This window comes from Rhinolophus sinicus, chromosome 17 (assembly GCF_057876585.1).
Source record: "Rhinolophus sinicus isolate RSI-liver-muscle chromosome 17, RSI-T2T, whole genome shotgun sequence".
NCBI classification, from domain to species: domain Eukaryota; kingdom Metazoa; phylum Chordata; class Mammalia; order Chiroptera; family Rhinolophidae; genus Rhinolophus; species Rhinolophus sinicus.
This window is the reverse complement of record NC_142517.1, coordinates 20,411,522-20,435,451: the sequence shown is the minus strand read 5'-3', so window position 1 is coordinate 20,435,451 and position 23,930 is coordinate 20,411,522.

Sequence of the window (23,930 nt, the reverse complement as noted above, 5' to 3'; positions counted from 1 at the left end):
CTCCAGGGTCAGCCTATACCCCCTCCCCCTCTACCTGTGCTCAATTAGCCCTTCATTTATCTCCCTGGAGCCAGGAAGTCTAGCTTATTTTATATTTTAATTGTACTGCTCTGACATCAATTCAATGCCTGTTTCTTTCAGTTCTTCTCTTTGATTCTCAGTAGTTTCTTTTGCAAGTCAAATTATAAACAATGATTTTTATTTCTCTCTCAGTTCCAGCTTGAATAATTTTTGTCCTGCAACTATTTGATCTAACTGAAGAGCTCATATTCTTGCCACCATGCCAAGCTACCTTTTTTTTTTGGCCTCAGCTGGTAGTGAATCAGAACAGGCTGCCTACAAGGCTATGTGGTCTAGAAAAAAAGAAAGTTTAATATTTCAATTTATTATCTCTCTTCATAATTATCTTGATTATATGTGTTGACCACACATTCATAACATGCAGCTTCTATAACACACACACACACACACACACACACACACACACACACACACTCCTCTTTACGTGCTTCTTATTCTTCCAGTGAACATGAAACTTTCATCAGTGCCTTATAGACTGAAATCCTGATAACAGCATAAGTATGCATTTTACAAACATGGAGAAAATTTCAAAAAGCAGATGAAGAGTGCTCTTACATAGTGATTTAACCCATCACTCTGTGTAGGAGAACTATACCTAAAACATAGACATAGAACATCCTTTCTTTAAAATTAGATCAAATGCATGAGCATTTTTGCAGGCTCAGCAAAGATGTTAGCATTTACCAGACTCAGCTTATGAGCTGCGTACAGCTATTTTAGATTTTGGAGGATTTCCAATATCACTACTTACCTAAATGACATTTGAGGTGGTGGCACTTAATGAGGTACATGCAATACAGTACTTAACTCATGACATCTACCAGGCAGAAAATTCTTTATTAGCTGATCCTGTTCTATGAATATAAATTGATTTTTTTCCCCATGGTTAGGAAAATTGGCTCTTCAACTATACTTAAAGATAGTTAACTGGGTCCATCTAGCAAATTAGAGTAGGTCTCCTTGCATAAATGATGGCATAAATGGGAAAGGGTGCTTAAGGCTAGTGATCTTTGTCCCTAGCCATCATGTTTATCGATTGCCCTACATTTAGGTCAGGAAGTGAGGTCTTACCTTACTGTTTGGAGAGACCCTGGAGTTTAATCACTTTGCTTCAAAGCATTAGGTAATTTTTTTTTTTGTTTATTCGATAAATGAATTCCTTAAATGTCAGTGTTTCAACACTAATAGCTAGAAACATAAATAATTTTTTTTCCTTCCAAGTTTCTTTTTTCCGAATCGCACTCTCTTTGATCCATAAATGCAAATAGCTTTTAGTTATTATTAGAGTTACTGTATAGTTACTGAGCAGGCTTTGGAGACCCAGGGCTATATCATTCAAAATGGGATGGTAAAAGAAGCATGAGGCTACTTCCTTTCATCAAAAATCTTCCAACAGAGGAAGAGAGAGAGAGGTACAGATAGCTGTAAACAGAGAGAGAGAGAGAGAGAGAGAGAGAGAGAGAGAGAGAGAGAGAGAGAGAGAGAGAGAGGAGAAAAGGGAGGGAGAGAGAGAAGAGAGAGAAAAATATTGAATGCAGGTAAAAATTCTGTAAGTCAGGCTTAAGAGCAGCACGTCTTCAGAAAAAGGAAACTTTCATGCACATATAGTAAATAGGAAATGTTAATAGAGGACAATGACTTGAGTTTAAGGATATAGAGAATTTACTTGATTAAAGAGGAAAGAGAAAGTGTTTTACTTTGGTAAAGAGGAGAGGAAAACTTGCTGAGGTAGAAAAAAAAATATGGAACAGAAATTAAAGTTACCTGATTGATGTGAAAGCCAGTGATACTTCTAGGTTGTCATTTATCAATTGTGAAGTATTTCTTTTAATTTTGTATTTGAAGCCTTACCTAGGCTATATAAACTCCTATGTGTTGCACAAAAAATAAGAGATGTAGGTTTGACATTTTGTTATATGAGGAATGAAGAGTAAATGAGGTGAAACTTGTGAATAGCATTTTTAAGATTATATTTACCAGTTGTTTATATACATTAATTTTTAGTTATAACATTGATTGTTTTTCTGGAAAAGTAAGATTAAGAAGAAATATAAAACTTACCTGTTACCATGTGAAGGCTGTCATTTAAGAGAAAGGTTGGGTTATTATGCATGATGCCAAAGAGCAAAGTCGAAGCAACTGGATAAGAATTACAAGTAATTTTAGATCTATCACATAAGAAATAGTTTCCACAGGGTCAGACATTAGAAATAGCATAATAATAAGGAAATAATATCCCTTTACTGCATGTATTTAAATAAAAGGTGAATGACATTGAGACAATGTAGGAATTAATTCCTACATTATTTTAGATAGTATCCAGGGTTCTTCCTGTAAAAATTTTAATATTTTATAAGTAATTCACTAGGTTAGGTGAAGTCAAACTGTAGAAATCTTAGGAATAAATATTGAAGATTTTATTATTGATGCTACACCATGAGGGAAATAATCTGAATTTTGTTAAAGGAAACAAACATAATGTGTTTACAGTGATTAAGGGAATATTAATCCAGGAGTAACATGAAACATTGAAAATAAATAAAACTTCTTTTGAGAATTCTTATTAAAGTCTTCTGAAAAATGCACTGATTATATAACTAATTGTGGGGTATTTTTTTAGGGCTAAGGAGAAAGTAAAGGGAGATCATAATTGTGTATCTTGACTTTTGGTACTAATACAATGGGTTTGTTGAATAACAAAACTTCGGTCATGCTTAGGTCCAAAAAAGGTCATAATAGAAATTATGTATGAATTTTTCTCTGATTTAAAAAGACTTTCCATTATTATATTTTGATTGTTTCTTCTGGATAATTTTAGTTGTTGTTTGGATAAACATGGAGAAAGGTAGAGAATGAATCTGTAGAATAAACAGAAGGTATGCGGCATAATATGTGAACTGTACACACATGTACACAAACACACTTGGGTACACCTAAGACATATTTCAGTATGCAACATTCATCTGCATGTAGCCACATAATAGGAGGTGCAAATTAAAGTAGTTTAAAAATGACAACACTGATTCCCACATATAACAAAAAATTCTAAGATATTTATATTATTCAGTTTATTAATTAGGTATCATGTCAAAATCATGCCATCATCAGAAATGCTTTTCATCTTTGTAGAGCCTTATACTTAATGTTTTGGTTTGATCTTCAGGCTATTTTTCCTGTGGTTGCAAGATGCCACATCAAGACCTGACAATTTCAGGGGAAAGATTAAAGATTGTATGTTCTTTGTGTGTTTCTAAGAGCTAGAAGACCTTTTTTTCGAAGACACACCACCTTATAGCAGACCTCTATCATATCTCATTGAAAAGAAACTGAAAACATGCTCATCCCAATAACCTGTTCCTTCAAAGGAATAGGACTGCCAAGGTTGATTTAAATGATGAGTGTGAAATACAGATACTGGAACAAATTTGGACTCTACGAGAAAGATAGAAGGACAGAATGGATGCCACATAAAAAATATATCATGACAATTCATCTCTAATGAATAAATCACATCTATTTCTTTTGCATTCTATTGCTGCAATAGTATCTTGCAGAGCCAAAGCCCTTGGAATAAAAAATACAAGAATTATGAAAGAGAACACTTAAATTTATTACTGTTATAATCAAAGCAATTTCCCTTGGCAAATGAAAATTAAAAATAAACACACTATAATGTGCTCATGGTTCTGCACTCATTTTAAATGTTAGCTAGACAGAAATTCCATGATCACTAGGTATCTGCATATATGAAAAAGTGTACACGACACACAAGTGGGCATATGAACGCACACACACACGCACGCTGCTTCATGAAGATTTAATTACCCAACAACTGGCCAACTATCCAGCTTGCCTATTTGTATTTGACATGTGGGCTATGAATTATAAAAAATTATAATTGACTGAAGTGCCTGTAGTTAAATATAAGATATGTTAGGTATACCATAGCACGTGCTTACTCCTGCAATTATACTTTCTTAATTATAGAACCTGCAAAAGTAGGGAAAAGAGTCTTGCTCACTAAGGAGTCTGATGTGCTGACCTACTAAGAAAAATACAAACTTACTATGCTCTTATTTTACAAGTGTTCCAGTGTGGTCCAAGTGATGGATTTTGAGCACTGCACATCTATCATTATTGTTTTACTTTTAGGTTGGTAATACCCATTAAAATATGTCGTTATGTCACTTTCAATAACAAATTACAGTGTAATTGTGTTTACATAGTATTCCTAATATGATTACTTCAAGTTGGCCTATTATTGCCTCCCCATGATATATACATTTTCTTTGATTATAATTTTAACATTTAATCTCACATTGTTTTATACAAATCTATGAAAAGCTCAGTTAAATTTTTGTTGTTTATGTAATTTTTAAGTTATTGATTATGTGAATTAATAACAGATCACAGCACATGTCTATACCTTTGATCTTGAGTATATGTCTACAAATATATATATGATGACCAAGTGTTATGGAAAGTTTTACAATATTTAGTGAGCAATTATAGATAATTAAATTTTATTTGCCACTTGAGTAATCTGAGTATTAAAATATTTTAAAATCAAATTATTTTTAAAAATATGGAAGTATCAGGTAATTTGGGGCAGGCTCCAATTACTGGAGCCTGAAACTTATATACTTTGGGGATAACTTTTTTACGGAAAAGTAATACAAAACTATAATAATAAAATTTTCATATGAAAGTAAAATATTTAGAATCAGAAATGTAAAGAAAATAAAAATTCATTTTTGATTTTCATATTTTTGTGTTAGTGTGCTAGGTATGCCATAACAAGTGCTAGAAAAAGAGTGGCTTAAAGAACAGAAATTTAGTGTCTCACTGCTTTGACGGCTAGAAGTAGAAAATGAAGGTTTGGGCAAGATTTGTTTCTTCTGAGAATGTAGGGGTAGCATAAGTTCCATGCCTCTCTGCTTGGTTTCTAGAAGGCTATCTTCTCCCTGTTTCTTTACATAGTTTTCCCTCCGGGTTTCCCTCTAGGATACATGCTGCCTAAATCTCCCCTTCTTTGTAAGGACACCAGTCATACTACATTAGGTCCCACCCTAACGACCTCATTTTAACTTAATTACATCTGTAAGTACCCTATTTCTAAAAAGGTTACATTCTGAAGTACTGGAATTAGGATTGTAACATACATACATACATACATACATACATACATACATGCATACCTACATACCTACATACATTCATATATATATATATATATATATATATATATACATACATACCTACATACATTCATATATACATATACATATACATATACATATACATATACATATACATATACATATACATATACATATACATATATATATATATATATATATTTTTTTTTTTTTTTTTTTTTTTGGCAGAGGGATGCAATTCAACCCATAACAGTTTCCTTTTTCTAAATACAATATAGACTAAAAGTTAAATATTTATACATAAATAAATGTTCATGTGTGTCTGGTAAAACATAAAATCTATCATAACATTTATTTTAGGATGTTTTGATGTAATGGTAGAGGCACGCGTGCGCGTGCGCGCGCACACACACACACACACACACACTTCTGTCATTAAATTATACACCTGACTCTGTATTAGTAAGATTAACCAAAGACTTCTCAAGAAATACAATTTATAAAAAATAAATAAGCTGAATCACCTAATTAAAAAATACTATTCAAAATTTCAAATATTATAGAAATGGACACTACATTAGGATAAGGCAGGCTAATAAATATCAATGGAACTCTTAACAGTTTTAGAAATTACATAAAAATAATTTTGTTAAATCTTAAAATCTATTAGATTTATTACTCTGGGTGATTTTTAAGTTTTACCACAATGAACTTGGCAACTATACAGATTAGAATTATTAGGAATATAAAATAGTATTATCTAATATGTTCAATTCATGTACAGTGCATGCCATTTGATTTTAGTAATATTATTTCAAAGCTGTTTAAGGCAAAGTCATTTTTGAATTAGTTCATAATTCTTTGACTCACAATTTATAAAATTAAATTCTCTACTTTATTTCTTTAAAGGTAAAATGAAGCAAATATCTCTATAAGATGGAAAAGTCTAAAGTTATTTTATTTGGAAACATGAAAACAATGTGATATTTACTGAAATTATGGTACGCATGCACTAAATATAAATATGGTTTCAAAGTGTTCATTGGCATGTACAAACGTGCACATATATTTATAAGAATTATATAACTTTAATTTCCCTTCAGGATTTATAATATTTCCATTAAAATACTACCACTTTGAAATATACATCCTAAAACATTGATGTTATTTGTCAAAATAATTGTCAACAATATAAATATTTTACCTATATTTAGATTTTCCATAAATTCAATTATTTCTCTTTCCATGAATCAGCACTATCTCTTTGGTTTCTCTAAATTCCTAACTATAATTCCAAACTATAAAGTCAAAGAATAGTTGACTGTAGACATAGTCCCCTTTACTCTTCAGACATCAGGTCCAGGCCTGGGTATGAAACAGCAGCGTTATTCCAGTAGCAAACGGGAACAACTTGGGGCCTTGTAACAGGGTACAGTAATCCCAGGTGATGTTCTTGCATCTTAACACACAGCCACGTAGCTGGAGCTACAGTCTTCCCTTAAACATGAAATTCAAGAATTCATTTCTTGCTATGCTTTAGCAGTTCTCCAATGGGAACCGATCTGACCCTAACAATGACTTCTTGGCTGTAACGCTGTGAACTCCTTTGGTCTGTGCCACATCCTATCCTTTGAATGATGATCTCTCTGTCTCTACCCACAGTCACTGGTTATAAGTCTGTACTGAGATGGACATAGCCCTTCGAACTAAGTGATTGATCACTAGAAACACAACTATCTAGAGACTTCCGCTGTGATCTCATCTCCTGAATGAAGACTTTTGTATATTGTCCGCTTAATCTGAAATAAGTTGTTCTTCCTTTCTTTTTAAATGTTGGATATTTTATTGTAACTTTTTTAAAAACAGACTATATTTTAGAGCAGCGTTAGGTTGACAGAAATTTGAATGGAAAGTATAGAGAATACCTCTTATCCCCACAAACATCTAGCCTCCCCTAACTTTTTAATTTTTAATGTATTTATTATGAAAATATAAAGAAAATTTCTGTTCTCTAACTAGCTTTAGTAAATCTTATATGATGTGAAATTCACATCAGTTTTCATAAAGAAATTAAATACGATAGAAACATATGTCCCATGTGATTGTAGAGAATCACACTTCTAACGAGGCATGTCAATTCTCATTGCATTGCTCATTATCCTCAACAATATTTGATATTGTTTAAGGCATAACATTTTGTAGCTTTGATGAGAATGAAATAATATTTTCTCCCCTCCAAAATTCCATTTTCTCTTTTAATTTGTGTTCTCTAATGATGAGGCTCAGTATTGTTCGTTTATCATTTGTGCTGCCTCTTCGGTGAATTCTCCAATTCATTTGTCCACCTTTCTATTGGCTTAATTGCCTCATGGTTATTGGTTTGAGTATAGTATTCTGCATATGTTTTTTTGATCAGAAATTGAGAATATTTTCTCCTAACCTGTGATTGTTTTCATTTATATTTAGTTTTTTTTTTTATTTCAACTCTTTTATATAATCAAGCCATTCTTTTATTTTATGGTTTATACTTTTATATCAGTCTAAGAAACATTAATTCTAATTTTTGAATAGTTTATTTTTTATCATGAATAAGTGTTGCCTTGGCAGAATAGTTTCTATTTATGAATATACTTACATACTCTGATTATGATTATTTCTATCTCTATTTAGTTATTATATTACATACTAATTGATATCCTGATATTAATTGACCTCGTCTTACATTCCTGGTACAAACTCTTCTTGACCATCATTTAAAGAAAATACTATTAATAATCAATGTCTTACACTTGATTAATATTGCTGAATTACGACTTGTAAATGATAAGGGTTTATAATTCACATTTTATGTACTGTCCTACTCTTAGGTATCAAGTTAATTTAATTGGTAGCTTTATTTTTTGTTTGTTTATTTTTTAATTTGTTCTTTGAAATAATTTTTGTAAGATAAGGAGTATTTGTTCTTTGAGATCTTAAAATATTTCCATAAACAATCTTGGTATTTATTTATTTTGATACTATTATAATGGACTAAATGGTTATTTATTCAGATTTCTTTGTATTTTCTTCATCCCTAGTTAGCAAATAAATTTTGCTAAAATTTATGTATATATTCCAATTTTAGCAAAAAGTTATACACAACATTCTTTATATTATGTTTATCTTTAATATTAAAAACAACTTCTGTGCAGTCAACTTGAAAAACTTCGTGTTTATCAATTACACTTCTTTGCTTTCCTCTCACCCCACTTTTTAAGTATATGAGATAAAAGGCTATATCCTCATTCAGATAGTCTTTCTTATTATCATCTTTCTACCTTTTTCTTTGAATATTTAATAAGTTCCTAATTTTCAACACACATTACATTCATCATGATGACTATCTAATGCTTTAGATGTTAAGTCTTTCATGGGAGAATTAAATGGAAAAATAATTGGGGCAAGCTTCACAAGTGTAAAATTGTTGATGCATTAGTCAGCTTTCTTTCTATCCTGAGTGATAATGATCCCAGGTGTCAGTGAAGAAGGAGATTTACTAGCTAATGTAACTGGGAGGTGCATGGGGGTATCTAGTCTCCATCAGCCTTATCCAAAGACTCAAAGAATATTGTCAGAGCTCTGTCTCCATATCTGAGTTCTAATTATTTTTCATTCTCTTTCTGTTGTTATTGCCTGCATTTAAATGCAGGCCAACGTTATCCTTATTCTGAAAACAGATCTGGCAGTAGTCTAAGCGTACAACTTTACGTCACTGATTCAAATGCAGCTCCAAAAGAAATCTCCAAGGAAGATCAATAAAGACTTGTTTTAGGTCAGATGGCAATCAGTGAATGAATAAATTGTCCAAAGAAATTCTATAATGAATTACCAGAAAATACGAATGAAGGGTTCTATAATTGAAGACCATCTTCACTTTGGGACAACACAGATTAAAGAACAATTCTCAAAGAAACAAACATGAATTGTGAGTGGAAACTTTTCTAATTAGATATGAATGAAATATGGTCCATCCATGCAAGTTCATTTTAATTGTTCTTATTAAATTTAAAAGTGAGTTTTTTAAAATAAAATTGTAATCATCTTTATGAAGTAAATTATTATTTAAAATATATATTCAATTTAAAGGAAACTGAAAACAGGATACAAGTGCCTGTGTGATGGTACATCCATTTAGGATTATGCTTAAAGCCTGCAGTTGATGATTAAGATTTAGCCTTAGAGTAAATGAAGTTATATTATTTTTAGGCTCAATGTTATTTTCTATTGGCTCATTGTTATGAAGGAGCTGAAGGAATTGAGAATTTTTCCAAAATTTCTCATTTATAAGAATAAGTAAGTATGCTGACGTTAAATGAACTGGAGTGGGGTTGGGGAAGAAAATTCTGAGTTCAGCTTTTGTCAGATTGACTTTACAAAAAAATACGAGAGAACCAATTGGAGATATGTTGTTGGCAATTGGATGTTTGTCTATGAAACTCAAATGCAAGCTTTGGTGTAAGGGGAGAGATGTGCCTAGAATCAGTTGGAGATAAGCATTAACAGAAACACTAGCCTATCTGAAATATTTCAGATGATAGACAATTTCAGAAGCAAGGCATTCAGAGCCCCTATTAGACTCCAAAATGTAAAGGGCATAAACTGAAGAGCCTGAGTGGAACAGTAACTGTATGAACCACCCATTTAGCTGAGATTCAGGAAAGGAACATCAATGGATGCTAAAATCATTAGGTAGAAGATAGTAGGGTAAGATGATTTTTACATAATCTCAAACCAACATTCCACAGATTATTTATTAATTACAAAAGGAAAAAAAAAACAAACCTGCATGTTTATCATGGAGATAGCTAGTGGTTACTAACTTCACCAAATGACTGAATTTCATGTGACAAGTAGTGGGACAATATAGCATTCTGGTTAAAAAAAAACACAACACAAATGATATTCTATATTCTCCTGGTGTATTGCAATAATGTGGCCATGCAGCAGCCTACCCGTCTGTCTCCTTGTACCTGTCCCCAAAGAAAGGAGAGTCTGTGAGACGATCCTTTCAGGGACTTTGCTACACCTTTGTGTCTGCACCTTATGTCTCCCTGTTTGGTTCCAGAAAGATGGCTGGTCAGCCAATGACAAGTAAGTTTCCCCATGGGGGGACAACTCAAGCCAGGCGCAGTCGAGTGAGGACCAGCAGGAGAACCACGGGGTTCATAGAGGTGGGCACAGCCCCCCACCTTCCCTAGGCTAAGGAAAGCCTCTGCCTCTGTGGCTGCATTTCTTCCCAAAACCTGCAAGGGAAGAGATTCAATGATATGCTCTCCATCTATTCATATGCATAAAGGTTTTGTCCCTTGGGGAAGTACAAACATTCTGAGACTTATGGTTCAGCTGCCTGCAGGCAAGGGTGATTGGCTTGAATCAGTTTCCTATTATAATGTATGGAATTCACAGATCTTGAGATTGATAAGCTTTATCTCCTTAACTTCCCCACCTAACTAATAAAACTTACGTGTTGGCCCGATTAGGCACCCCAGCCCAGTCCAAGAGGCTGCAGGTCTTTTGGCCCTGGCACTTAAACTCTATTCATGGCTACTGTCTTTTCTTAACTCTGCACCGCCCTCCTGGCTCCCCACAGTCCTCTTGAATGGGACACGACACAATAAGGAGTATATCTCACTTGCATGATGCACCTGCCAAGAAATCTCTGTTACATATGGATATAAGGAAGCAATCAGGAAAATGCAGACTGTGAGACATCCAACAAGATGACTGGTCTGGACTTTTCAAAAATCCAAAGTCATTAAAAAATACAGAAATTTGGAACTGTTCTAGATTTAGAAACATAGCAAAACTATGTATTGTAATATAAGAATCTTATCTGCATCTTTAAAAAAAATTAAATGAGTCATCTTGTCGCAATGTAGAAATAAGGTTTGCATAATTGATGATTTTATTAAATTAGTGTTAAATATGTTAATATTATTGTGGTTGTATATAAAAATGCCATTTTTCTTAGGAGACACTTGCTAAAGTACTTAGGGATGAAGAGTCAGATTTCTTTAATTTCCTTTAAGTGGTTCAGGAAAAAAGGGAAGTTATTTACACAGATATAGATAAAATGAAATAAAATACTAACAATTAATTGATATAAGTAAGGGGATTCCCAGAATTTATTACTATTCTTTCAACTATCTATTATTTTAAACATTTGAAATTATTAAAATAGTTTCCATGGAGTGATCGTATTTACATATGAAAATTGGGACACTCCAAGTTTTGTTAAGAACTAAGATACAGAAACATATACCTTATATACTTTATTTGTGCATGTAATGCATATACTTGTACATACTTCACATACTTTGCACTTGAAACAAATTTACCAATGACTTAATAGAGAATAATAAAAGAATGATTACTCTGTAACAAGAAATTATCCCTCTTCTTGTTTGAAAAACAAGTTTTGACGCCCAGTTTTAAGAATAATGTATGCTTAATAAATACTTAATATTGACATATTTACCCTTTATTTTTTATGTTGTTTCTTTTACTTTATATTTTCCTTCTAGTTATATGAACCTTGACAATATTTTTTCAGTTTCAAATATTTACAAATCATGACCAAGGAACACAAACAGTTTGCTTTCACCCAGGCTTGAGAAATTGAACACATTTTTTACGAACTGTTAAATAAATTCCAGGATGAAATTAGAAAATGTTTAAAAGTTACCTAATCAAAAATTAACTAAATTTGAGTTAAAATGACACCTTTTACTAATGGTATTAAGTACTGATGTTATTTTAACTTCATTATCCATAGTAATGCAAACTCAGTAGTGATGAATAAAAATATTCAATTGTGCATTTGATTATCTTTAACTGAAAAAATTGGTAAGTATATGCTAAAAATTTAAACCAGTTGCTATACCACATCAATAAAATATTACATTAAAATTGTAAAATTAAATATAGATTATTGGAAGTGTAGGAAATCTTTTTCTTTCTTTCTTAACTATGTTTTCTTTTCCCCCCATATTCACTCAAACATCATACTGAGTTGGTTGGCAATTTTGCTTTACAATTATGACTTTTAAAATGACATCTAGTTTGCACTGAATTTCCAAGTGGATGAAAAGACAATGGGAAATGAATGAAAGTTCATGTTTTTAGGCAATCATGGTACTTCTATTTCACTGGCCATACAAATAACAAAAGTTAAATCCATCCTAAAATATGGGTTGGAGACAGCACATATCATTTGGAAAATAAATTATACAAAGACTATCTTTCACATATACACATACACACACAAACACGTGCACGCACACACTCACACTCATCCACAAACACACCAGAATGTAATTGTGATAGAACATGGAACATTAATATATATATATATATATATATATATATATATATATATATATATATATATATATATATATATAATAGTTTACTTTGCACTGTCAATTTTTGCAACATCATTTTGCAATATGTTTTCTGAATATAGTATATCTCTCTCTGGCATATTTCAATATCTGTCATTGAACTATAATTTGATAACTTTCTTAACAGTGTGCATATGCATATTGAGTTCTGTATCCATTCAAGTCACTTAGTGTTCCCTATTTCGTACAAACATCAAAAACAGAGTAGAAGAGTAGTTTTCTTTCAGATGCAATTTCTCACTACATCCTCTATTTACCCATCAGTTGTTGACTAATTTCTTTCTATTTACCAAAGACTCAAAGGAGCCATAAATTTGAGAATTCTTGTGATTAGAGTGCTGTGTGGCATAGAAATATTTACACCATGGCTTAAAAGTGTTCTGCTTTCTCAAGCTATTTGAGGTTGGTACATCTTGTCGAATAGCAGTCAGCTGCTTTGCAGAAGTATCTCTCTATAGTTAGGAAACCGGTGGAATGATTATTATTACAGAGACTTCATTATGCTTTATTTCAACTTCTGGTTAAGCAAATCCTCATAAAACATCCACTGAAGCCTATATTATTTTCCTTAGCATCAGGCAAGTTACACAATAGAATAAAATTTCAGAAAAATCCAAGTTATAAGACTCAGTTTAGGAAATGAATAATAAAGTAGAAAATCTCAGTCTAATTGCCCATCTCATTAGAGAATAACCAAATGCTAAATACTGAATTATTGAGAGTGACATCAAATGAGAGGAATCACTAAGGATTCCTGAACTGAGTAAAATTTGAGAAGGGGCTTGAAGAAGTAGTAAGACTTCTGCTAAGATAGAGATGACAAAAATAAGTTCTGACATAACTGGGGTGTCTTATTGTGTAGGAAAATTGGAAATTGATGTGAAAGGTGTAATATGAAACTAATATGGATGATATAGCTACTTTTATGGGTTACGATAATCAAAAAGTGCCCTACGCAGAAAATTTGTTAATTATGTATGGCTTTCCTATCTTTAGGGTTAAGTAATCTCTTTGTGCCTTCACTTATCCAGCAAAAGCATAATGCTTGGAGCAGAATAAATAGTCAGTAAATAGTATGGAATGAACAAATGAAGGGTGAATGAAGAAATAAATGAAGAGGTGAAAAATCTATACAACAAAATACTTTAGGTATACTTTAATAATAATATTTTAGAATAGGCAGCAAAAGTATATTTTCAATAATTCTGAAAACTGCCTAAATATGTGGGAAAAAAAGTGCAAATTTACACTAACCTTGGGAATTACATATACACGAATCATCAATATCACAACTTCATAAAAAACATAAGAGATTAACCTTTGTCATTTCTAAACTTTTAAGGTTTAGAGAGCAGATAACAGAGTTTCAAATTTATTTTAGTATTTGGCTTTCTATTGTAGTTTAGCATTCTGTGGTTTATTTTTCTTAAAAGCACTTTTTGAGTAGATTCTTAAAACAAAATATTTATGATAATTTTCAAGGGTTTTCTGATATTTGAAAACACCATGGTATATAAAATCATGAGGTAGAGCGTTAAACCCAAACAATGACTGCAATACTGCTGGGAATTATATTATCACTGAACACTTCTTTGTCCATAATGGAAGAAATGAAAACTGCATTCAGATTGCTTTATTTAAATCATATTTGAATATAATTATAGTTTTAAAAGATTGGGTTTGTTGTTCAAGAATCACAGAAAAGTAATAGGAGACTATTATAACCAGTTCTTTTATCGAACACAACATCTATATAAAATGAAACAAACATTACATAAAATTGTGTATTTTCTCTCAGACAACCAAAGTGTGAGGAAGCCTCTAATGATGAAGACATAAAAAACAATTTTACTGTGCAGTTTTATAACTAAGAAAATTTTACAGCAAAGCGTTTTTAAATATAATATGACAAATAAGATTAATTTACATATGGCACCATTTACAAAAAAAAGAGAAAGCTTATCCCTTATTTTCCTCTTTATTTTTAGTTTAATGCCTTTACCTGGTTGGGCACACACTATAATAATTATCAATGCAAAGATATACTTCTCAGAAATATATGTTTTAGTGATTTAGAAATATGTATACATCCTACAACTCTTAAATTATACTTTCTTGTAAGTGGAACAATACCTAATAGAACAGAATTTGGCAAACTTTTTCTACAAAGGACACATATGGAATATTTTAGACTTTGCTAGCCATCTATCTCTGTTGTAACTACCGAACTCTGCTATTTTGGCAGGAAATCAGACATGGGCAATACATAAATAAACAGATGTGGCTATGTTTCAAAAAAAGTTTGTTAAAAGAGGAAATAGGCTGGATTTATCCAGTGTGTTGTATTTTGTCCACCCCTGTGATAAATTACTGTGCATGTCTTAATGCAAACAGATTTTTGCTATTAATGGGGAGGTGTTCCCCTTTCCTGGGTGATGGCTCAGGTCATTTCCTATGTCTATGTAATATGAAATACATACTTCAGTTAATAAATTATTATTATCACTTCTTTTAGAAATATCCAATATTGTCATTATGAAAGCCTCTTTATTGTTTTTAGTGAATTCTTTCAACTTTAACAAAATAACTAATACCTGCATAAAATATAGACATTTCTTTTATAAATGATATCATTTGTTATGCACATGTGAACTGATTACTACCAGTTACAAATGCAATACAAAACATTAAGCCAGGGGGAATCCAAGTTGTTAAAAGCTTTGATACATGTTGTCATCCCGTAAATATGGAGCTGAAGATAAGTTTGCTAAGGGGGAAAGGTCTTTTGGCACCAAGAGTTATAGCTGCTTCAGAGCGTAAGGCATACAGAGGTACATTCTTATCATTTACCTCAGAAAAAAGGAGAAAAAACTATTACCTGTTGAGATAACGGAGATTTTTCTTTAATATTTTTATTTTTCAACAACAAAAGGAAAACATTTATAAAAATCTTATTTACGATTTTACATATCTCAATATTTTTCTTCAGCTTTTGTCAGTTGAAATGCAAATGTTGATTTGTTTTTTGCCTTTTCAAATACACTAAAGAGCAATTTTAAAAGTTATGTGTTTTATGCCTGGCTTATCATACATGTTTAGTGAAAATAAACTTCTTATGTTAGCAGAGCAAATGAATGACAATTCTACTAAAAATTTTAAGGGCTGCGGGTATGTATTGGTCTTTTTTATTCACGTTTCCTTGCCCACACTTAGGACTGCCCTCTCCCCATCACTGGTATCATCTACAACTTATCTTTCCTCTTTTCTAACTTTCGGTCTCAAAGCACTTTCAGTCTCATATCAACTTTGAAAAGTTTTGAAACTTCCTAAATCAATCTCATTTTTTTTGCTCCTTTCAATGTCATTATATCAAAAGGTTCACAAATAGAAGAAATTAGAATTCAATCACATCCTCAAGTCCAACCAGAAAAGTTAACACTTGCTTTTGAACATAAAACTCTATAATCCTATCTAGTTTTTTTAAAAAGCTCAGTTTTCACTGTATACAATAATTTTTCACATCAGTTTTCCATGGTATTTGTATATAACACACTTTTTAAAACTTTTACAGCATGTTGAAATTTTTTGTGATTTTAAGAATCTCAACTTTATTCTAATTACCTTCTCTCTGTAGAGAACTCTTGTTATTTGGAAATTCAAAAACAACTATATCTTATCTCTTTCCCCTTAAAATATTTGACTGAAATTTGTCAAGTGACCCGACCAGCGGGGCATTCAACAGGGACCGAAGGGAGACACCCTGAAAAGAGAAAATAGGAGGCGCGAAGAAATGGAGGCAAGACAAAGTTCTGATCAAGCCTCAAATTTTTTATTGCAGCTACAAGATTATATGGATTAGGGTAAACTGGGCGGGGAGTGAATGAGGAAGGAGAGAGCGGAATGAGGAAGGGGCTTTACTTATCAGAGACGTGACCTTCTAAGGGCAAACTGACGGTTCCAGGAATTAGGTCATGTGCTGCCGGATAGCATAGTTTCTCTGAGTCAGGCTCCTACATCTCCTCTCTCTTTATCTTTTTAAGAGAGTGAGCCTTAACCAAGACGGGAACTCAGGGGTCTCAGACGGCCCGAATAACGCGCAAGGCGTAGCCTCTGGTGTCTTTTTTGGACCAGGGGTGAGGCAATTGTTTTGACTTAGGCACCAACCCCTATGCAGTCTGGACATGAGTTCAGGGAGAGCTGAAATTGGGTCAATCGGGACCCTCCCTTGCAGTACCCAGTCGCTGCAGCCGTCTGGTGCTCAAGCCCTTTAGATCGGGCCGACACGTTTTCAGCCACCATGTCTGCTACAAGTTTATATAGCTGGAGCCCGTATGATTACCTTCCGAATGGTCATTTGTGGCCAGACGTTGATAATGAATATGGATAGGTTTGGCCAAAATGTTGTCTATTTGTTGTTTGATGAATCCTGTCAGTTTATTAAATGCCCAAGGTCCGAGGGAGACAAGTAGGAGTAATCCTAGAATGGGGCCAAGGATGGGGAGGAGGACAGGCAAGAGACCATTAAAACTGGTTAGAAAGGGGTTGTCAAGAAGTTGTTTTTTGCGTTGAAGAAGATCTTCTTGGAGTCTCTTGACCTTGTCTCGCACTATGCCGGATTTGTTGGCATAGAAGCAGCATCGTTCCTGTAAAGCTAAACAGATCCCCCCTTGTTCCGCTGTTAGAAGATCAAGCCCTCGTCTGTTTTGGAGTACTACTTCTGTTAAGGAATCGACCTGGTCTTGAAGGTCATTAATAGTATCTGATAGTGTGGTAACATCATCAATAAGTTGGAGAGAGAGCCGTTGATAAGTATTTACGGACACTCCTACCCCGGCAGCGCCCGTGGCCAATCCTGAATGATCCTCGTGTAATCTTGGTCAATTACTCCCGGGATAATATTAATCCCCTCTAGAGCTGAACTACCGCGCCCAAGGACTAGCCCGAAGGTATTGGGTGGTAGAGGCCCATGGGCATTGGTAGGGAGGAGTTGTATGCCTTGATCAGGGGTTAATAATGTTGGGGTGGGGGACAAGAGGTCCAATCCTGCACTGCCTGGGGTGGCTCTGCAAAGGGAGGTAATGGAGACTGGGACTGAGGAACAAACCGTATTGCCCCTGGTTTGTTCTGGGGGCTTGGGGCCAGGGGCTGGCCCCGTTGGGGGTTTCCCGACCTGGGGGGAATTGGGTTACCCATAGCATCTACCTTGGAGTGGCAGTCTCTAGCCCAATGTTTGCCGCGTTTACAGCGAGGACAGATAGTGGAAGGTGGCTGACGGGGCTGTTTGTCTATAGGGCATTCCCGGACAAAATGACCAGGCTGTTTACAATTGTAACAGGATTTTTGATTGTCCTGTGTGAAGCTTTTTAGTGCGGCTCCAATGGCTAGACCGATGGCGTGAGACGCCCCGACACCAGAACAAAGTTTAATATAGTCTGAGAGGGAGCCATTGCGATGGGGGCGGATGGCGTTTTGGCATGTGGCATTGGCATTTTCAAATGCAAGATGTTTAATAAAGGCGCTATCTGACTCTTCTTTTCCAATTAAGCGCTCGGCAGCCTCAGTTAGGCGGCTGATGAAATCGCAATAGGATTCGTCAGGCCCTTGATGGATTTTGGCCAAGGAGGTGCTGGCGGGCCCTTTGGGTGGGAGTTTACGCCAGGCCTTGAGGCCGGCATTTTGGACTTGAGCTAATAAGCCTGGGGGGAAGGCGGCCTGAGTCTCATTGGTGTTATAGGGCGGTCGGCCGAGAAGGCGATCTCTAGTCCAGGAGTGGGAGGACTGGCTCTGAGTATTTCGTTCAGCCATTTTTCGTGCGTTTTCCGCATACTCTGTGCGCCATAAAACAAAATCACCGCCAGACAGGGCAGCGTGAGCTAAAGTGAACCAATCATTTGGCGTTAGCCAACGGTCGGTGAGGCTTTCCAGCAAGGCTACCGTGAAGGGAGCCACAGGGCCATATGTGTGGACCGCAGCCTTTAAGTATTTTAAATATTTAATGTTTAAAGGGCGGTAGCGCTGTCTGTCTCTTGGGGGTTCCGTTTCTTCCTCTGAGGGGGGGTTATCTTGTTCCTCAGCTTCATTATCGGACTCCTCCGCGGTATCCTCCTCTTGGGGGTCCTCAGGGGTCTGAGTATCGGGACCTACCTCTGCAGCCTGTCTGCGAGTGACCGGAAAAGCGAGGACAGGTTTTTGTTTGGGAGCTCGTTTTAGGGGTAGACGGGGGGGAAAGGGCAGCCCAGAGAGTGCAGCGAGTTCAGCCTCAAGGGCACGGAGTTCTTTGAGAAGACTAATGTGTTGGCGTTTTTCCTGGAGGGCCTCTCGAAGAGAGGCAATCTGTTGTGTTAGGGAAGCGGCTGTTTGAGTAGGGGGATTGGAGTGAGGAATAGTAGAAGGGGGACCGTGGACGATGGGAGCGAGGAATGGAGGGTGTTGAGGGATGATATAAGGAGGTGGCCGGAAGGGTGGAGGAGACGATACAGAGGGGTCCTTCTGATGGTAATGAGCGGCCGCATCCTCAAGGGTAGCCTGGTCCTCGGGAGGGAGGGTTGTGTCCGAATCTTGGGGAAGGTTTTTAAGGCAGGGATAAAGTCTTAATGAGGGATGACTAGGGGGTTTAGCCGAATTTTGGGTAGGGCCTTCCTCGAGACAGGGCTTGGGCTTAGGGTCAGTAATAGGGATATCTATAGACACGGAGTCATTTTCAGACGGGGGACGCGACGATTCCTTTAAGAGGTTTTCCCCCTTTTTTATAACTTCTCTAACATCCGGGTCATGGGAGTGAACCCTGAGGACGTCATTTATGAGATTCCAGTAAGTAAAAGTAGAAACGGGGACCTTTTCAGGCCCAAAGGCTTTATAAAAATCTTGGAACGCATCGCCGACGCGCTTCCAAATTCTAATATCAATCGTTCCTTCTTGGGGGAACCAGGGACAAATATCTGTCAGAAACTCGAAAAATTCACGGAGATCCTTTTTTCTAGCCTTAATTCCACGCACCTTGAGGGAACTCTTTAACCCAGAAATGAACAGTTCATGAGAACTTAATGTCTGACCCATGGTCCCCTTCTCGGCCCTTCAATCAACAAGCGAAACAATCAGATGCCCATCTGGCCGTGACCCTCGCGGGGCTAAATCTGTCTTAGCTAAGGCGCTTCGGTATAAACCCCCGAACTGGTGGACCGGAGTCCAGTCGCCGTTATGCCGTATGACAGAACCGGAACCTCAGATTAGGGCCCAAGCAAGCTCCGTGACGAGAAGTCGTGGAACTATCACTCATTCACACATTCATTCGACCGAGGGGTAATATTAAATCTAAAATCATCCCAAAACATCTATTTTCGTCTGTCTGCTTACCTCTATCAGATCAGGCTCACGGATCGGCTTGTATCCGCGGAGATCAGGAAACGAGTCAGGCTCGCGCGGTAAAATCGCGCGGAGACTCAGCGATGCGTCCGGCCGGACTTAAGGCAGACAGTTTTCCAAGGGGTCTGGGATCCTCGGGCCCCACGTTGGGCGCCAGAAATGCCCCGACCAGCGGGGCATTCAACAGGGACCGAAGGGAGACACCCTGAAAAGAGAAAATAGGAGGCGCGAAGAAATGGAGGCAAGACAAAGTTCTGATCAAGCCTCAAATTTTTTATTGCAGCTACAAGATTATATGGATTAGGGTAAACTGGGCGGGGAGTGAATGAGGAAGGAGAGAGCGGAATGAGGAAGGGGCTTTACTTATCAGAGACGTGACCTTCTAAGGGCAAACTGACGGTTCCAGGAATTAGGTCATGTGCTGCCGGATAGCATAGTTTCTCTGAGTCAGGCTCCTACAGTCAAGCTATAAATTTAGTACACATGTGTTCCTCCATAGGTACATTATATTTCAGTAAAACTTCTAATAATTTATCATGACAGTAGTTTAGGCCTATCTGAAAAATTTCCCATAGAATACAAAGAATTGACACTGTTCCCCTTAGATCTTGTACAGTTGTCCAAGTTTAACCATTTTACAAATGCTATGACTGAGCTACAAGGGGCATATCTCGTCATTACCATTGTTGATTGTGCAGATATCAGTGAATATTTAATTAATATCACTCACAAAACTGAAAACATGCCAAGGACATTGCTGCTTATTTTGCACATTTGAGCTATATATTTCAACATTTAAGTTTGAGAAATTCTGTTGCTGATATGTAAAGATCACTTTGTGAAGAGAGGCTTAATTGGTTTGGTTCTTGTTAACTGAAATATTGAGAATGTGTTATAATTTTTCAAAATCAGGGAAATAGATCCCAGGTAAATATAGAGCACTTTATATTGGCAGAGACCTCATACTAACTAGAACAACTGAAAACATGAGTTACCAGCCACATAAACTATTATAAATACATGCACATAGTAAAAACTAGATATTACAAAACTCTTGTGTCACCATCATCCCCTGTGACACTACGCAAAGGCAACAAATTTTAGCTTTCTCAGTTTATTGGTTTATCTGTCTGTTCTCTGCCTCACATTATTATATATATATATATATATATATATATATATATATATATATATATATACTTCATTTCTTTATTTGTTAACTTAGACAGTTTCAATTAACTCCCTACCATGAAAAAGATAATTACAAATACACCCTATTTCTCCTCTTAAATGTCACTGTAGGGTTTTCTTAATTTCTCCTATTAATTACTTTAATCTTTTATATAAAATATTTATGCCTCTTTCTCCTGTTAAATCAACTAAGAGCAGTATATCTTGGCTTCTTTTTAAGTAAGATGAAGAAAGCTGCACTCTTAAACTTCTCTCAATATCTAGTATGCTCCTTTACTTCTCGGTATTTATTATTTTTATTATTATTATTGTTTTGCTTTTACATTGGCGAGGTATATAACTTTTATATGAAAAATGTAAAACATTGGCCCTATGCTGTTTACAGGTTAAGTCTAGACATTAAAAATAAGGAGAGCATAAAATCATTATGAACGTCTTCTGCATTACTGAAATAACCAGTGCGATTGAACCTGCAGAGAAGTAAACACATGTAATCCCTTGTGCTGTAAACCTGTTATAACCCATGTGCTCTTCGAATGTACTCTTTGACGCAAATAGTAATAGTTTCCGAAGGACAGACTCTCCCTCCCCCATCCTTGCATTCCATATGTTGTTAAAAATCAGTCTATAGTTTACTTTGTTTTGTCTACACCATGACTCTTGAACACTTTTTCCTGAAATTTATAATTGTTTTTCTTTTTTGTTGACAGAAGAATCCCATGCCATTATTATATTACTATCAAGTTTCTTAACACTTTCATTCTAGTTATGTGCAAGTTTAGTTAGTGAAACAATGACTAAAATCACAGTAATTAAAAACAACAACAACAAAAAACAGAAAAACAAAAAAACAACAACTTATTTGTCTTTAACATAGTTAAGAGACTAGGCTAATAAGACATCTGCATGTTTTAGAGACTCGGGTTCTTTTTGTCTTGAGCCTCTTCTATCTTCAGCATTAGATTTGTAGTCTTAGAGATCTGTACCAGCTACTAGTATAATGTCTATGTTCCCTTCAGTGGGAGGGGAAGAGCGAGGAAGAGGAGGGCAGAAGGTTTGACTTTTAAGAGCATGTAGCAAGCACCATGAAGTTGCACGTATAATGTAGCTTCACTAACCCACTGTTAACTTGTGCAAGGTGCTAAAGCTCCTCTCATTTACAAAATTTAAATAACAGTGCTTGCCTCATATGAATGCCCTGGGAATGAAATGAGTTACCATCTAGTACCTGACATAGTAAAATAATAAGCACAGCAAAATTTTTTACTACTGTTTTTATCACTTCTTCTGCCATTTTTGGCCAGAAATGAATTATATGGCCACAGCTGGTTGCAAGGAATCTAATATAATTTTTTGCTTCACCACCATATACAAAGGTAAAACATATTATTATTGGAGGAAAAGAAAAGACATGAGGAGGGACGACAGCAAGATCAATTCTATTCATTGAAAACAACACACCTATTCTATTCTTGACAATGTTTTTCTCCAAACTTGGGAATTTTTGTTCTGATGTAGAAGCCATTCCTGCCAAGGACTTCCTTTTATTATACTGCTGTATTACATCGTCTTTAGTAGTCTTCTTCTTATATTTGTTTTCCATTGGATATAATTTATTGTTTTCTCTCTCCAAAGTCTTCTTTTTTCAGAAAGCACAAATAGTATATTGTCTTAGTCCATTTAGACTGCTATAACAAAATACTACAGACGATGAACTTTATAAACAAGACATTTACTTCTCACAATCTGGAGGCTTGCACGTCCAAGATCAAAGTATCAGTATGGTCCCGTTTGAGTGAAGTCTCTCTACCTGGTCATAGTTGTCACCTTCACAGTGTGTCTTCCCCTGGTGAAAGGGACCAGGGATCTCTGTGGGGTCTCTTCTATAAAAACACTAATTCCATTCATGAGGGCTGCACCCTCATGCCCTAAGAACCTCCTAAAGTCCTCACCTCCTAGTACCATCATCTTTGGAGTAAGATTTCAACATACAAATGGGGGGGTGGGGGGACAGGCACAGATATTAAGATCATAGCATACATCGGTTTTCTAATTGTTTATATTGAAAAATGTGTTTCTTTAGTTCTCACATTTTGAATAATTGCTCTGCAGGATATTGATTTTAGTTCAATATCATGTTTTCACCACTTTTTTTAAAGATCTCATTTCACCAACTGTTGTTTAGGTGGCTCTACAATGTCATCAAAGACTCAGGCCTTTCAATCCTCCTTTTCTGCCATTGTTAGAAAATTGCCTCTCATGATTGTAAGAGAGCTGCTGTGATATCAGGTATTGGTTCCTCATTGAACAGTCACCAAAGCAAGAAAAAAGGCAAAGGAAATTAAATAGCCTCTCTTCCTTCAAGTATCTCTTTTACCGGGGAGAATATCATTTCCCCATAATTCCTCCTATTACCTTTTCTCTTACATTCCCTTGCTAGTACTAGATCACACATCAACCTTTAGACCGATTAAGGAGAATGAATTTACCATAAGGAGCTTAAACCAATTTATAACCCATGCTCTCATGACATCCTTATTGCTGCTTGAACAAAGTTGAGCTCCATAAAAAAGGGAAAGGGGGCACAAATGTTGGTTAAGTGTCTCTTGTATCTGCAGCATTTCAGTTTATGGAGGTGGCTGAGTGACCACAGAGAGATGTCAATACCATTGGAAGAAGAATGTATTACATTTGC